General features: G+C 37.9%; 1 pseudogene; it reads left to right on the top strand.

The window, feature by feature from the left end:
* Window positions 1-3,612: 3,612 nt before the first annotated feature.
* LOC133756546 (thioredoxin reductase-like selenoprotein T) lies at window positions 3,613-14,724 on the top strand (annotated as a pseudogene).
* Window positions 14,725-14,741: the final 17 nt, after the last annotated feature.

Raw genomic sequence — 14,741 nt, 5'->3', positions numbered from 1 at the left:
TAAAATGAAAGATTTTCAACTGTAGGTAAGAGAGAGGGTGACAGGTAAATACTTTGAAGCATGTCTGTGACAGGCAAGCAGATTCCAGAGGAAGAAGAGGGCATCCCATTAGGGGCCAAATGGATCTTACTAACTCAACTGCATTGGCATGGATGGATGGATGAATGAATAAATAATAAGAGGTACATTTGAATTAGTCAGAATGTCTGTATTCCCCTCATGGCATTTCCTTCATTTTTAAACAACCTTGGGCAAGCCCCATATGTCAGATATTTACTAGTAAAGCAAAGCCTAGAAGGTAGCAATATCTTGATAATTCAGGCAAAACCTCCACTTCTGTTTAGGGTACAAAAAGTGCCACTGGGAAAGAGAATTACAAATAAATATGTGTTTTCTTTTTATAAAACATGTCATTATCATTTTTAAGATTTCATATGACATCTTTGACCTAGGAAATTGAATAGAATTCCATTAATGCTTATAAACTATTACTGAAAGAACTATGCAATGTAGGCTAGCATTAAAATCCAGTATGCATGTAAAGGATCTTGAACTCTTATTTCTAAATGATTGGAGTCAACTCCATGTCAGTCACAGGTTTACTATAGTATTTCAATAAAAAATGCAAAATTTTCTAGAATTCATATTGAAGAATAAAATATATAACCAATAGAGAATGCTTTTATTTTGTGTTTTCATGAATTTATTTAGAGTTACGTTCCTATATTTTAAAAAAATATCTTGGGGGACTTAATTTTAAAGGGATCACAGTTTTACTTCTCTTTTCTTAGCTTATCTGGATATCTTCACTTTTGAAATCTTCAAAGTAAATTTTAAAAATTATGTGTGTTTTAGTTGTCAAAAATCCTAAGTATGTAAAATTCTACTATTCAGATTATTCTCTGTTAACATTTTGGTGATATATACCCTTGAAAAAACACGGAAAATAATATTTATATGTACTCCTTTAGGAAATGTCTTTATTTTTCATATGCTATAATCTGAGTGAAATTGACATTTTGAGATTTAATTTTTTTTATTTGACAGGTAGAGTTTTAGACAGAGAGAGAGAGACAGAGAGAAAGCTATTTCTTCTGTTGGTTCACTCCCCAAATGGCTGGCACGGCTGGCGCTGAGTCGATCCGAAGCCAGGAGCCAGGTGCTTCTTGGTCTCCCATGTGGGTGCAGGTTCCCAAGGACTTGGTACATCCTCTACTGCCCTCCCGGGCCACAGCAGAGAGCTGGACTGGAAGAGGAGCAGCCGGGAGTAGAACCTAGAGCCCATATGGGATGCTGGTGCCGCAGGCAGAGGATTAACCAAGTGAGCCACAGTGCTGGCCCCTTAATTATTGTTTATAGCTCTTGTCTACATTCTTGAGGAACAGTGGTTTTTCTACTTTACCACTTGTTGAATTTTGTATCTATCTATCTATCTATCTATCTATCTATCTATCTATCTATTTGCCAGGCAGAGTTAGACAGTGAGAGAGAGAGAGAGACAGAGAGTTATAGACAGTGAGAGAGAGACAGAGAGAAAGGTCTTCCTTCCATTGGTTCACTCCCCTAATGGCCACTACGGCTTGTGCTCCACTGACCCGAAGCCAGGAGACTTGTACTTCCTCCTGGTCTCCCATGTGGGTGCAGGGACCCATGCACTTGGGCCATCCTCCACTGCCCTCCCTGGCCACAGCAGAGAGCTGGACTGGAAGAGGAGCAACCAGGACTAGTACCCGGCGCCTCAACCGGGACTAGAACCCCGGGGTGCTGGTGCCACAGGCAGAGGATTAGCCAAGTGAGCCACGGCACCGGCCAAATTTTGTATTTAGCTTGTAACTACAAAGAAAATTATGTCACTGTAAAAATTAAACAAAAAATAAGAAGGGAGGATGGGAGTGAGGAAAGGGTGAAATATAGGGTGGGAAGTATAATTTTGCTCTTAAAACTGTATATAAAATACATGGTTCCCATTTTATGAACAAAAATTAAAATTAAAAACTAAATTTCATTTTTTTATTTGAAGGGAAGAGTCACAGAGAGAAAGAAACACACACAGAGAGAAATCTTCCATCCATTGGTTCACTCCACAAATGGCTGCAATGGCCAGATGTGGTCCAGGCCAAAGCCAGGAGCCAGGAATTTCATCCTGGTCTCCCTTGAGGGTGTAGTAGCTGGGACTCAAACTGTGCCCATTTGGATGCCAGTGTCACAGGCGATGGCTTAACCTGCTACACCACAATTTATTTTTATGTAAAACATACAGCTAGATCATTTTTCATAGCTGTAGTGCGTTCTTTTGCATGAGCTTAGCACGATTTACTTAACGAATTCCTATTTTTGGTTAATCCATTTGTTTCCAAATTTTTAAGTACTGTAAAGAAATGATATCACATTCTTGAAGATAAATTTTTGCATCCATTTATAGCAACTTATTTGGAATTAACTCCACAAATGCTATTGCTGGGCCAAAGAATGTACACAGTGTTAAAACTTCAGCTGTAGCTTGCTTGATAGCCTTCCAAAAGAGTTTCTCAGTCCAAACACCTGTGTATGGAAATCTGTAAAGTCTTTCAATCATGTGATGTTATCTTTTTTCTTTTTCCTTTATTTTTCTTCTTTTTTTTTTTTTGACAGGCAGAGTGGACAGTGAGAGAGAGACAGAGAGAAAGGTCTTCCTTTTTGCCGTTGGTTCACCCTCCAATGGCCGCCGCGGTAGCGCGCTGCGGCCGGCGCACCGCGCTGATCCGATGGCAGGAGCCAGGTGCTTCTGCTGGTCTCCCATGGGGTGCAGGGCCCAAGGACTTGGGCCACCCTCCACTGCACTCCCTGGCCACAGCAGAGAGCTGGCCTGGAAGAGGGGCAACCGGGACAGGATCGGTGCCCCGACCGGGACTAGAACCTGGTGTGCTGGCGCCGCAAGGCGGAGGATTAGCCTAGTGAGCCGCGGCGCCGGCCTATTTTTCTTCTTTTCAATTTGATAAATGAACTATTGTATCCTATTTTAATTTGATATTTCAAATTTTACTAGAGAGTTTAAATGTATGTTTATTGGCAGTTTGTATTACAGTAGTCATCCATTATTCACAGGGAATATATTCCAAGGCTCATGGTGGATACCTGAAACCATGGATAGGAGTGAATATATATTGTTTCTTTTTATACGTACAGGACAAAGATAAAGTATATTTTATAAAATAGCCACAGTAAAAGTTTAACAATAACTTATTGTAGAACTTAACATCCTCAGGTAATGACTTTTTTCCTTTCCTTAAGTAAAGATCTTTTACTTTTTCTTCATTACAACTCTTACCCTTTGGGCCATTATTAAATAAAATAAAGGTTATTTAAGCACAAACAGTGCTATACGATAACAGTTATAGAGAAAGTTCTTAAGTGACTAATGGACAGTTAGCTACACAATGTGGATATACAGGACAAAGGAATCATTCATGTCTCATGTGGGATGGTGCAGGATGGTGCAAGATTTCGACATGCTATGCAGAACTGCATACAAATTCAAACATATATATTGCTTATTTCTGCACTTTTTCCACATAACATTTTTAGACTCCAGTTTACCACAGATAAATGAAACTGTAGCAAGCAAAATGGTCAATGGTGGGGGAAGGTGAGAGGAGAGTTACTGTACTTAATTTGTGAGTTGTATATTCAGACTTTGCATTTTTTCTATTAGAATTGTCTATTTGTCATTGATTCAAAATAATTTTATTAAACATACAAACATCCTGGACTATATGAATTGGAAAATTTTTGTAGATTTCAACTTTACTATACTAGGACTTTGAGTCAGAATCAACACTAATTCCTGCTTATTTTTTTTCCTCACTGCAACAGAAAGCCACTAGCAAAAATATAATATTTAACATGACAGAAATTGGTCTGAACCACACTTTTGATGGTCTTTAAAGTTATTGAACTAAACTCTGTACCTGAGCAGAGAATAAAAGTTCATCCAAAAGCACAATAGAAAATAATATTATCTATACCTCTCAGCTAATAAGGAGGCCATTTTCCCAAGTATTTTACACTAAAATAGATTTATCTCATGTACTTATTTTTTTATCTGCCACAGAGCATTTTCAATTCTGCTTTGCCTAATAATGCTAGCATGGACACAGCCCAGGGTATTAATGATCTAAAGACCTCACCTTAGATGAAACAAATATCAGAGATCAAAGTGATTTTGCTTTACAGGGACTCACATGCAGGGTCAAGTGCAGGATCTTGGTAGGCCTTCATGAAGAATGTTCCGGGAGGAGGTGGGAGTGGCAGCGTCTTCACCAGCTCTGCGATGGAATGCTGTCTGAGTCTGACCCCCATGCTTCAGAATCATCACACTACATCGTGATTCTCCACCAAGCTCAAATCTCAGAGCTTCGTCTTTGATTCCGTTGGTACAGTGGGATGGATATTCATATCTTTATAGACATGTCGCCTTCCCACCCCTAATTTTTTTTCCTCATGGTGTTTGGTGTTAGGGTGAAGGGCGAAGGCCACATTTGAACATAAGTCAGGTTTTTTTATTTTATGTGGGGGAAAGCCGGGGGCATTTGCAGAACTTAAAACAGAAATCAAACCTTTAAAGGTCGACTGTATGTGTCCTGCCACTCATATTCTCTTCTGGCTTCTAACTTTCCTTAGGCTTTAAATATATCTAGAGCTGCTGGTTCCTTTGTTCTTCGGAGGGTTCATTTCTTATTCTTTCAAAAATACTGCTATTTTTTTAAAGGGCAACAAACAAATAAAAAAGTTTTTGTTGATCATGGTTTCAGAGGCTTGTTGCTTACAGCTCTGCAGAATAAAACAGAGCCTGCTGTTATTTCAGTAAGTGTCCTTATACACCTTGACTTGGTAGGGTTCTCAGTGGGCAGAAGTTTCTATGCTGAGCTCTTTGCTGACTATGAATTTAGGAAGACTGGGGTAGGAGAATTGTTGGCCACCAAATTTTGAAATGAAGCTACATGAGGAAACATATCTAGAAGGAATGTGAATTTGATACTTAACAAGTTGCAGTTTTATAACTCTAAATTTTGGAATCAAATTTTCTTATTCTCTGGTACCTCTTAGTGATATCAATATAACTATTATAAACTAGCAGTTTATAGTTTATCAGAACAATTTCTTGAAGGCAAGAGATACTGGTTAGAGATGTGCCACTTAAAGTGTAATAAGAAATCAGAGTAGGGGCCTGTGTTGTGGGGTAGTGGGTAAAGCCACAACCTACAATGCTAGTATCCCATATGGGCACTGATCTGAGACATGGCTGCTCCACTTCCATCCAACTCTCTGCTAGGCCTGGGAAAGCAGTGGAATATGGCCCAAGTCCTTGGACTGTTGCACCTGTGTGGGAGACCCAGAAGAAACTCTTGATTCCTGGCTTCACTTTGGCACAGCTACAGCTGTTGTGGCCATCTGGGGAGTTACCCAGTAGATAGAAGACTCTCTCTCTCCCTCTCTGTAACTCTGCCTTTCACATAAAATAAAATAAGTGTTAAAAAAGAAATCAGAATAAGTGAATTCTTGCTTCTTATTCTACAATATGTGTACAGGCTTATTCATGACAATAATTGCTTCATTTTAATATGTAAGTAATAGAGATGTACAAAGATATTATGAGGAAAAACATTATAACAAGGTAACCATATTCTCTGCATTAAATTGATTTTATGTTTTCATTTTTAGGTAACAAGCTTGATTAATCAAAAATTTTTTCTCTATTAAGTTCTTAGAAGTCATATTTTCACCCTGGCACAGTAATCATTTTTTCCTCATTTGTCTAAAATCCTGCCCTTCCTCATTGTCTTCCACTTTTAATCTTGCTCTTCATTCATGCCTTAACTGTTCTCATTATTTCTGTCATTGTAGTTGTATGATAGGAATATGAGCCCAGATAAGATTCCTATCCCCCTGAGCTTACAGTCTAAAAAAGATCTTGCTTGATTTTCTCTCTTTGCACCTACTTGATACCCAATTGTAAATAATTGTTATTTCTATAGTTCTATGAATTCTTAAACATTATATCTCCACTCTGGTGGACTTAGAATATTGATCAACGAATAGTATCCTTCTCTCGACCTGTGTTTTAAGCCAATTGAGATAAAGCAATAAAGTGAATGGGATATAAAATATTCTGGTCATTTTAGTAAACTGATACTATGAGCAAATGGGGTAACTAATATAGAATTCCTGGATTAGACAGCTTCTTTCCCATAAAAGCACTGTGGGCCAACTTTTCTAGGGGTGGAGCAACATGATAACGAAATTCCAGCAAACCCTGAAATTAGAAGGTAGTGTAGCTGGGTCCTAAGATAAAGGATAAGAAAAGGGGTATGCTATCATGCTGAATTTGTTATTTTAAGCTGGTTGTTAATGAATGAGAAGCATAGAGTTAGACCATATGTAGGACTCACTCCACATCTGGATGAGGAGGTATGTTGTCCTCCCAATAAATGGCAATTATTTCTCTAACAGGGGTTTTCTTCTGAATTTACTTTTTAATTCTTTAGAGTAGTTAAAACGCACCAAGCACTTACTAAACATTTATTGGTTAAATTTATTAGGAAGTAAATTCATTTCAAGTGAATTCATTTAAGAAAAAAGAAACAGTGAAACATTTTTGGGCTGAATAAAACACATTATTTGCTATCTCATAATTGTATGGTCTATTTGGCAAACATTTTCATGATATTTGCAATGCCACAACAAAACCTGAAGTTATTAGAATCAAATTTGTCTAGCCATCTATGCTTATTCTATAATTCCATTCTTCTATTATTCATCTTACTCCTATATTTATAGTCTTTAATACTTGTTTTTGTTTAGGTAAAAGCATAAGTGTGAATATCTTCAAAAAGTTCTCAGTGAATATGTTAGTAATAATTTTTTCAAGCCATTGTTTGCTAAATTGATGGAGGAAGGTCCAAGAAAATCACTCTGTGGTTCAAAGAGCTTTTAGAAAAATCGAAACATTTATAGCACCTGTAAATAAAATCTGGAGTGTGGTAAATAGAAAAATTCAGGAGGCATGGAAACTTTGGCAACTTGATAAAGACTGTTGCTGTTTCAGCCATACATTTTAACTACTACTAATTAATCCACGTCTCCATCTTGTAAGCATGTGATGTCAATCTTTGCTGATAATAGAACATCTGCTGACTTGGTCAGGGAAGTAGCCCTTCATTTAATCAGGTTTATAGTCTGATTTTCCTAACAGCAAAATTTGCCTTAGGGTTTACCATTAATTAATTGTGTCTAAATATTAACTGACATCCATTCTAGGGTGTGAGCAAAACTTTCCTCCAGGGCACATCCTCTGTGGAAAACTTAACATTTCCATTATGAAAGCCAAGAGGATGAAATACTTTTAGAAAAGTGGCTATGGAGGGCAATGGAGGGAGAAAACATCGCCTGTATATCAGTGAAGGGGAAGAGAGACAGTAAGACAAGTGGCTCCAAGGGAAAGCGTGAGTTAGAGAGAAAGCTGACTCATGCCAGATATCAAAGAAATTGAATCAAAGAAGGAAAGAGGAATGACAGGTTTGCTGAGAAGACTACTTGATTTAGAGCTGTAGAGTCAAAGTAGTGCAGGGAGTTGTGATGGACGGGAGAAATCTAATGAGAACTTCGCCTTGGAAATGCTTTTCTTCCATTGGGAGAAGTCTGTCTATAAGAATAACTAACAGCTAAGGTTCTTAGCCATAGAGAAGAACTGTTATCAAGTCTGTTTTCCTTTTATTTCTAGAAAACTGATTTGGGTTGTGAGATGAAATTACAAGGTAATAGAAACCATTTGCCTCATGTTCAAGAACTAAATAATATGTTAGACTTGATGCTACAATTTCTTATTCCCTACAAAGCTTGATTTTTGTCCTGGGGAAATCATTCAAGAAATATCATTTCTCCTTTTGGTCATTCCTGTGAAAACTGAGACTGTCTGTGTCAACATAACTTAACCATTTGCTCTGAAAAATTCTTACTCAGGGAAGGGGAAGATAAGACTGAAAACTAATAAATAACTACACTATTTACTGCAGGAAATTCTTGTACTCCATCCAGACAAGCACTGTGGTTATCTGGGCCAATAATCATTTAAACAGGCAATAGCTTGCCCAACTGAAGTAAAAACTTATTTATCAGGTCAACAATTAGCCTCTTAAGCCTTGCCTCAAGACCGTATTCTCCTCATGTACACCAATAAAAACAATTACTTACCACACTTTGTCTAGCCCTAACTAGTGACCCGTTCAGTGACCCACATTCAATTACTTGATTTTAAATCTCCAAATGGTACAAACGCCATTCGATTTATTTCTTCTTTTGGGATGCTATTGGGACATTATCCAGGTTGTGTTCCTCTGTGCTGTAGCAAGTCCAAAAAATTAGCTCTGCTTGACCAAGACGATTTTGTGGTCATTTTGGGGAATGGAAATTTCGAGTATGTAGGTTGAAGCACGCACGTTTATACTAAACATTTTCAAGACAATGTCTAAATATTAGATTTTATTACTTAGAAAATTAGAAGCTGAGTTATTAAGGAAATTAGATAGTGGGGTGACTGGAATTAAAGAGACAATGAAGATGCTAGTGCTGAATAATGAGAACCACAAGAAAACAGATTTTGATACATTAGAAGAAAAATAATTGGGTGTAAGAGTAGAAACTGATAACCAATCTCCTGTCTTGTTGAGATCCATGCATTGGGAGAGAATGAAGTTTTCAGAGTTCTGAGGAATCATCCAGATTTTTATTAAGATGCAAGAGTGGACACAATGTGGTAAATATTTATCTTATTCTATACTCCATGAGGGTCCAGATGGTGTAGCAGAGAAGTTAAAGAACAATTACTGAGTGTTTGTTTAAAAAGTTAGGAAGAAAATAGGCTAAGTCAATAATGGACCTTAGTATTTAGAACTCTTTTTTTTTTTTTTTTTGAAAATTTAATCCAGACTTCCAGGGCTTTGACTACATGTCTTTTATTTTCAGTTGTCTCAGTGCTTTAGTCCCATGATACTTATTTTCTGTGGTTAATATATATGCATTTTTCTTCTTGCATTATAGCCCCATGAAGTCCTACATATTTTTCTTTTTGGCTTAGGATTCATTGCTCCTAACACTGTCACCAAATTTTTCAACTTATTTTCTCTATTATCTTTCATCTTAGCAAAATCCAGTCCTAGATGTCCAATACTGACTGTCTTTTTAGCTTCTGCATCTGAGGTGTCAGTTTTTTGAGTAGTGTTAGAGAACAGTCACCACACATAAATAAATCTATAGTTTCCAATATTAGTTTGGTTCTTTGTGTTGACCAAGAAGTTTCCTGTAGGTTCTTGTAAGCATTGTATTACCAATTCTCTACATTTAAATTTTGACATCTTCCCTGATCTCTAAAAGGGAAACAAACTAAGAACGCTCCTCTCAAAATATCCCTGTCCTAATCCTAAAAACCAAAAGAACTAGGTTGGGTGTTTCCTAACTTATTCCCACTCCAGGAATTTATATTTACCTGTATCTACTCATACCTTCTCTTGCTTTTCTGAAAGAATGGAAAAAGATAGTTGTACTTCCAATGTTTTAGTTCCAGTGTTCTAGTTCCAATCCATTTCCAAATTCTCAGGTGTTTGGTTCATCCAAAAATTCATTCCTATATTTCCATTACTTTCTTCATTGACTCATCTGAACCATACTTCACATATGCACATATGTTCGAAAAACAAAAGAAATGTAAAAATATCCTTCCTTACTAACTATGTCCTTTTAGCTTTCCACCAGTTTTTCCTCCCTTCTGTCCATTATGTGGTTCTTGAACTGCACTTGATATCTTTAGTTTCTGGTCATGTGATCACATTCTGCAGCCTTTGCCATCTAGTTTTTACCCATGAAATGCTGCTAAAATGGGTCTGGCAAAGGCCAGCAGTAAACTTTCAAGGCTAAATCCATTAGGTTTCTTTCATCTTATTTCATTTGTTTTATTAGCAGCAGCATTTATTGTTAAATGATGGAAGCCTCAGCAAAGAGTGGAAATGGACACTATAAACAAGGGAATATGGCATATATGATGGAGAGTATCATGGAGCTTAAGGATGTTCTATATACAGTGAGTAGATTTTGGGAAGGGGGATAATGGTGAACTTTCAAAAATATGTAATAGAAAGAGTAACAGGAGGAAGGAAAAAGGAAAGTATGTTGGCATTAGATTGTTGGAAAAGAACTTAAAAGCCATGTAGAAGATTCAGATTGTGTTTCACAGTGATCAGGGCCCACTGAAACCATTTGAAAAGAGAATAAATAATACATGGTAACTGTTGCTCATTATCATCCATCTGCCATTCTGACTGGGCTTACTCGTGATTGTGGTATCAGTGACAGAATCAAAGTCAGGGGCTGTTTTGGTAAGAGAAGCTTAAAAATAATTTCATTCTGAGCTTGAGGCTAATGAGGCTAATTTTAGTAGATATCCAGGAAGGCACTTAAGGATACAAATTAGTCTTGGAAGGAAGACAGTGTAGACTTGTAGATTACAGATTTATTTCTAAAGAAGTGAATGTTGACTTTTTCATCATGATCTGTATTGGAAAAGCAACTGTCCTAAAGAAAACCCTCTTTTTCCTTTCAATTTACTTGTTTTTAAGCACTCAATTTTTTGTAGGCCATTTGCACAAAGTTTCATTTTATCTTACATTTAAAACTGTTGTCATTCATAGATTATACTGTTTTGTTATATTGATAGGTCCTTTTGTGACTGGTGGGTAAGGCACATTTTTCCTACTGACAGTTGGCTTGCAATTTTTTTTTTCCTGTATATGCTGAATTGCTTTCTTATTCTCTCAAATATATTCAACATCACAGTTCTTCCACATGACAGACAGAGAAGGCCTTGGCAGATTTCAACCTCGGGAAGAAATTATGTCTGTCTCTATAGTACTATCAAGAGATTCATGTATGTATGCCAGGAGACACCTTTGCATTCCCAGTGCAGTTCTATTAAATGAGGGACATATGATGTGATATTCTTTGATGTCACTTTACTCTATTGGGTCATAGTATATTTAATTGATTGCTAAAGTTGATTTAAACTTGGATTCTGGACACATTTTAGAAATCCCATCAATATATTTTAAAGTAAAATATAAGTGTTGATGACTTAGATTTGATTTTTCCTGCAAAATTTTTCATACACGGTCAATGGTATAGTTCAAAATATTAATGGCCAAATATCACTTCCAATGATGTAAATATGCAAATTGAGAAAAACTTCTAGAATGATTAAAAAGTTTTGAATCTATTTTTCTTGTTTTTTTTTTTACTCAGAGATATTTATCTTCCCTTGCCTACTACATGATATCTTCAATTAAAATACATTATGATGACTCTACAGAATGCCATATATACCACTGTTTTTTCTCAGAATGTTGTATTTCTTAGAGACCCTTACAATGTTTATTCTTAGATATTTATGTAAGTTTCCTAATGTAATATGTATGTAGAAACACACAAATATAATATACATAATATAATGAGTATCTACTAAAAAGTCATACAGGTCATTTACTTCAAGCTTCTTGAGGGTGGGGCTAGGTCTTTCTTGGTATCACCATGATTTTCCCTGTACCACATCCAGTAATTTGTACATTAAAGTTACATACTACCTATAGTAAGAGCAGTAATACAGTAAGCTCTTTCTGTACTTGAATATTCTATTCCAGTGGAACTCAGTTGCTCCTTTTGATTCCATATTTCTATTTTTTGATGAATTTTTGTGTTACTGTATCCTTATTTTTTTAATTTATTTTTTATTTTTTTGACAGGCAGAGTTAGACAGTGTGAGAGAGAGAGAGACAGAGAGGAAGGTCTTCCTTTTCCATTGCTTCACCCCCCAAGTGGACGCCATGGCTGGCGCGTTGCGGCTGGCACACTGAGCCGATCCGAAGACAGGAGCCAGGTACTTCCTCCTGGTCTCCCATGTGGGTGCAGAGCCCAAGGACCTGGACCATCCTCCACTGCACTCCCGGGCTACAGCATAGAGCTGGACTGGAATAGGAGCAACCGAGACGGAATCCGGCGCCCCGACTGGGACTAGAACCTGGGGTGCTGGCGCCTCAGGCGGAGGATTAGCCTAGTGAGCCACGGTGCCAGCCCTGTATCCTTATTTTCTTAATTGCATAGCTAGACTTTTGATAATCAGTGTTGCTACTGTATAATTATTACATATTTTTTTCATTTTTGAAGAAAAAGATAGCTAAATAATCTCACCTTTATTTGGATTCACAGAAATCCTGTTGACAGACTTTCTTCTAAATACAAGTTTTCATAGAGGGGTTAGAAAAGCAAATGAGCTTCAATATCCTCTGATCTTGCAACTGAGCAGGGTCAGGCTGGGTTAGATGGGAGCTCTTAGCCCTGAAACATGTGCCTACTGAAATATACTTTAGTCTCTGAGTAGGTAGAAGCATTTCTCTATCTTTGTGATCTTAGACTCTTACTGTTAAAGCATCTCAAGTCACATTTTTTTTGGAGTATTGTGCCAAGGCATTTCAGGATGGAGTCCATTTTTTCCCTGAGCAAGCAGTATGTCTTTGTGGAATGAGTATTAGACCAGAAAGTCCAGAGCAGTGGTTCTCAGGAGTGTACTCTCCAGACTAATAGTATCAGTATCACCACAAAAACTGTAAACTTTCAAATTCTCTGGTCCCACCCCACTCAGACCCATGGAAAGAGAGTCTGGTGGTGTTCCATAGTATTCTGTATTCATAAGATGCTGTTTAGGTAATTCTGATACCAAGGAAAAATTGAAAACTACAGAGTGGTTGAGCTTTCAAAGAAATCATCAAACTTACAGACTGTGTGAGTTAGAGGACTTGATTCATATTTTCATCCCTGCTTGGAATAATTGTGCAACATTGAGCCTCAGTTTATTCATCTATAAAATGATGTATAAATATATATACATGTATATATATATATATATATTTAAAGATTTTGTTTATTTATTTGAGAGAGAATGTTGCAGACAGAGAGAAAGGACTTCCATCCACTGGTTCACTCCTCAAATGGTCACAATGGCCAGAGCTGAGCTGATCCGAAGCCAGGAGCCAAGAACTTCTTCCAGGTCTCCCACTTGGGTGCAGAGGCCTAAGAACTTGGGCCAACTTCCACTGCTGTCCCAGGCTATAGCAGAAAGCTGGATTAGAAGAGGAGCAGCGGGGACATGAATTGGCTCCCATATCGGATTCTAGCTCCACAGGCCAAGGTTTAGCCTACTATGTTGGCTGAATGAGGTTATATTTAATACCATGGCTTGTATATGGTTTGAATGTGTCCTCCAAAGTTTCAGGTGCTGGATGCTTGGCTACAGTGTGACAGTGTTGAGGTAGTGGAACCTTTATGAGGTGGGGCTAGTAGCAGGTAATTTGGTTATGGGAGCATCACTATTGGAAGGGATTAATGAAATTCTCAAGGAACCGATTAAGTTGTTATGAGAATGCAGATGTCTTGGCTGTCTCTCTTGCTTCCTGTCTCATCTGATTTCTTTGGCATTTGGCTGTTTCTTTTTCCGAGTCCATACTCTGTTGTGTTACAGTCTGGGAGGCCCTGCCAAAACATTGGCTCCATACCTTTTGGCTTCTAGAACTGTGAGCTAAACAAGCATCTTTTCCTTACGAAGTGCCTAGTCTCAGGCATTTTGTTATAGCACCATAAGAGTGGACTGAGGCAGTTAATATGTTTACTAACTTTAAACTTTGGTGATATGTCTGCCTCCTCAAACATTACTGTCAAGAAGAAGTTTTCTCAAGTTACCCTTCTGGTTGGCATTTAGTACATGATTTCTGGTTTCCCTGCTACTCATCCAGCTGGGTATTTGGAGTAAGATTAACTTAACTGGAACAGGGTAAACTTCCAAATTGATGAGTGATTTATTCTTTTCGTAAAGCTTTCTTCTTAATTTCACTTATAGTCATAGGCTTAATGCTCCACTAAATGGAAAGTTCAACAATTAAAAAGTAGAAAGGGAGGAGTGGCACGCGGCTGGGCTTTGAGCTGGCTGCAGTCTGAGGGTGTCTGGAGCGGCTGGCTCTATTAAGGTGAGGCTTCTGCTGCTTCTCCTGGTGGCGGCGTTGGTGGTGGCCCGGAGCGAGGCCTCGGCCAATCTGGGTGACGTGCCCAGCAAGAGATTAAAGATGCAGTACGCTATGGGGCCGCTGCTTAAGTTCCAGATCTGTGCTTCCTGATAGTATAGGCAGGTGTTTAAGGAGTACATGTAGGTTATTAGCCAGTGGTACCCAGACATCCGAATTGAAGGAGAGAATTACCTCTCTCAACCAAAATATAGACACATAGCATCTTTCCTCTATTAATAGGCTTAATAATTGTTGGCAAAGATCCTTTTGCTTTTTTGGCATGCAAGCTCCTAGCATCTGTCAGTGGGGCCAGGAAAATAAGGTCTATGCATATATGATGGTTTTCTTCTTGAGCAACATGATTGAGAACCAGTGTATGTCAACAGGTGCATTTGAGATAACTTTAAATGATGTACCTGTGTGATCTAAACTGTAATCTGGTCACCTTCCATCCATGCAACAACTTGTTCAAATTCTTGACAATGAACTGAAACTCAGTGTGCATATGGATTCAATCCCATACCATCGGTCAGCACTGAAAACTCCCCACCTAGGTCCCCACCTATCAGCACTGAAAACTCTTTTACATTAAGGGATTTTGCAGGAGCA

This window comes from Lepus europaeus, chromosome 3, assembly GCF_033115175.1.
Source record: "Lepus europaeus isolate LE1 chromosome 3, mLepTim1.pri, whole genome shotgun sequence".
Taxonomy (NCBI): Eukaryota; Metazoa; Chordata; class Mammalia; order Lagomorpha; family Leporidae; genus Lepus; species Lepus europaeus.
Note: the sequence above shows the minus strand (reverse complement) of the source record. Positions and strands in the feature narration are given on the sequence as shown.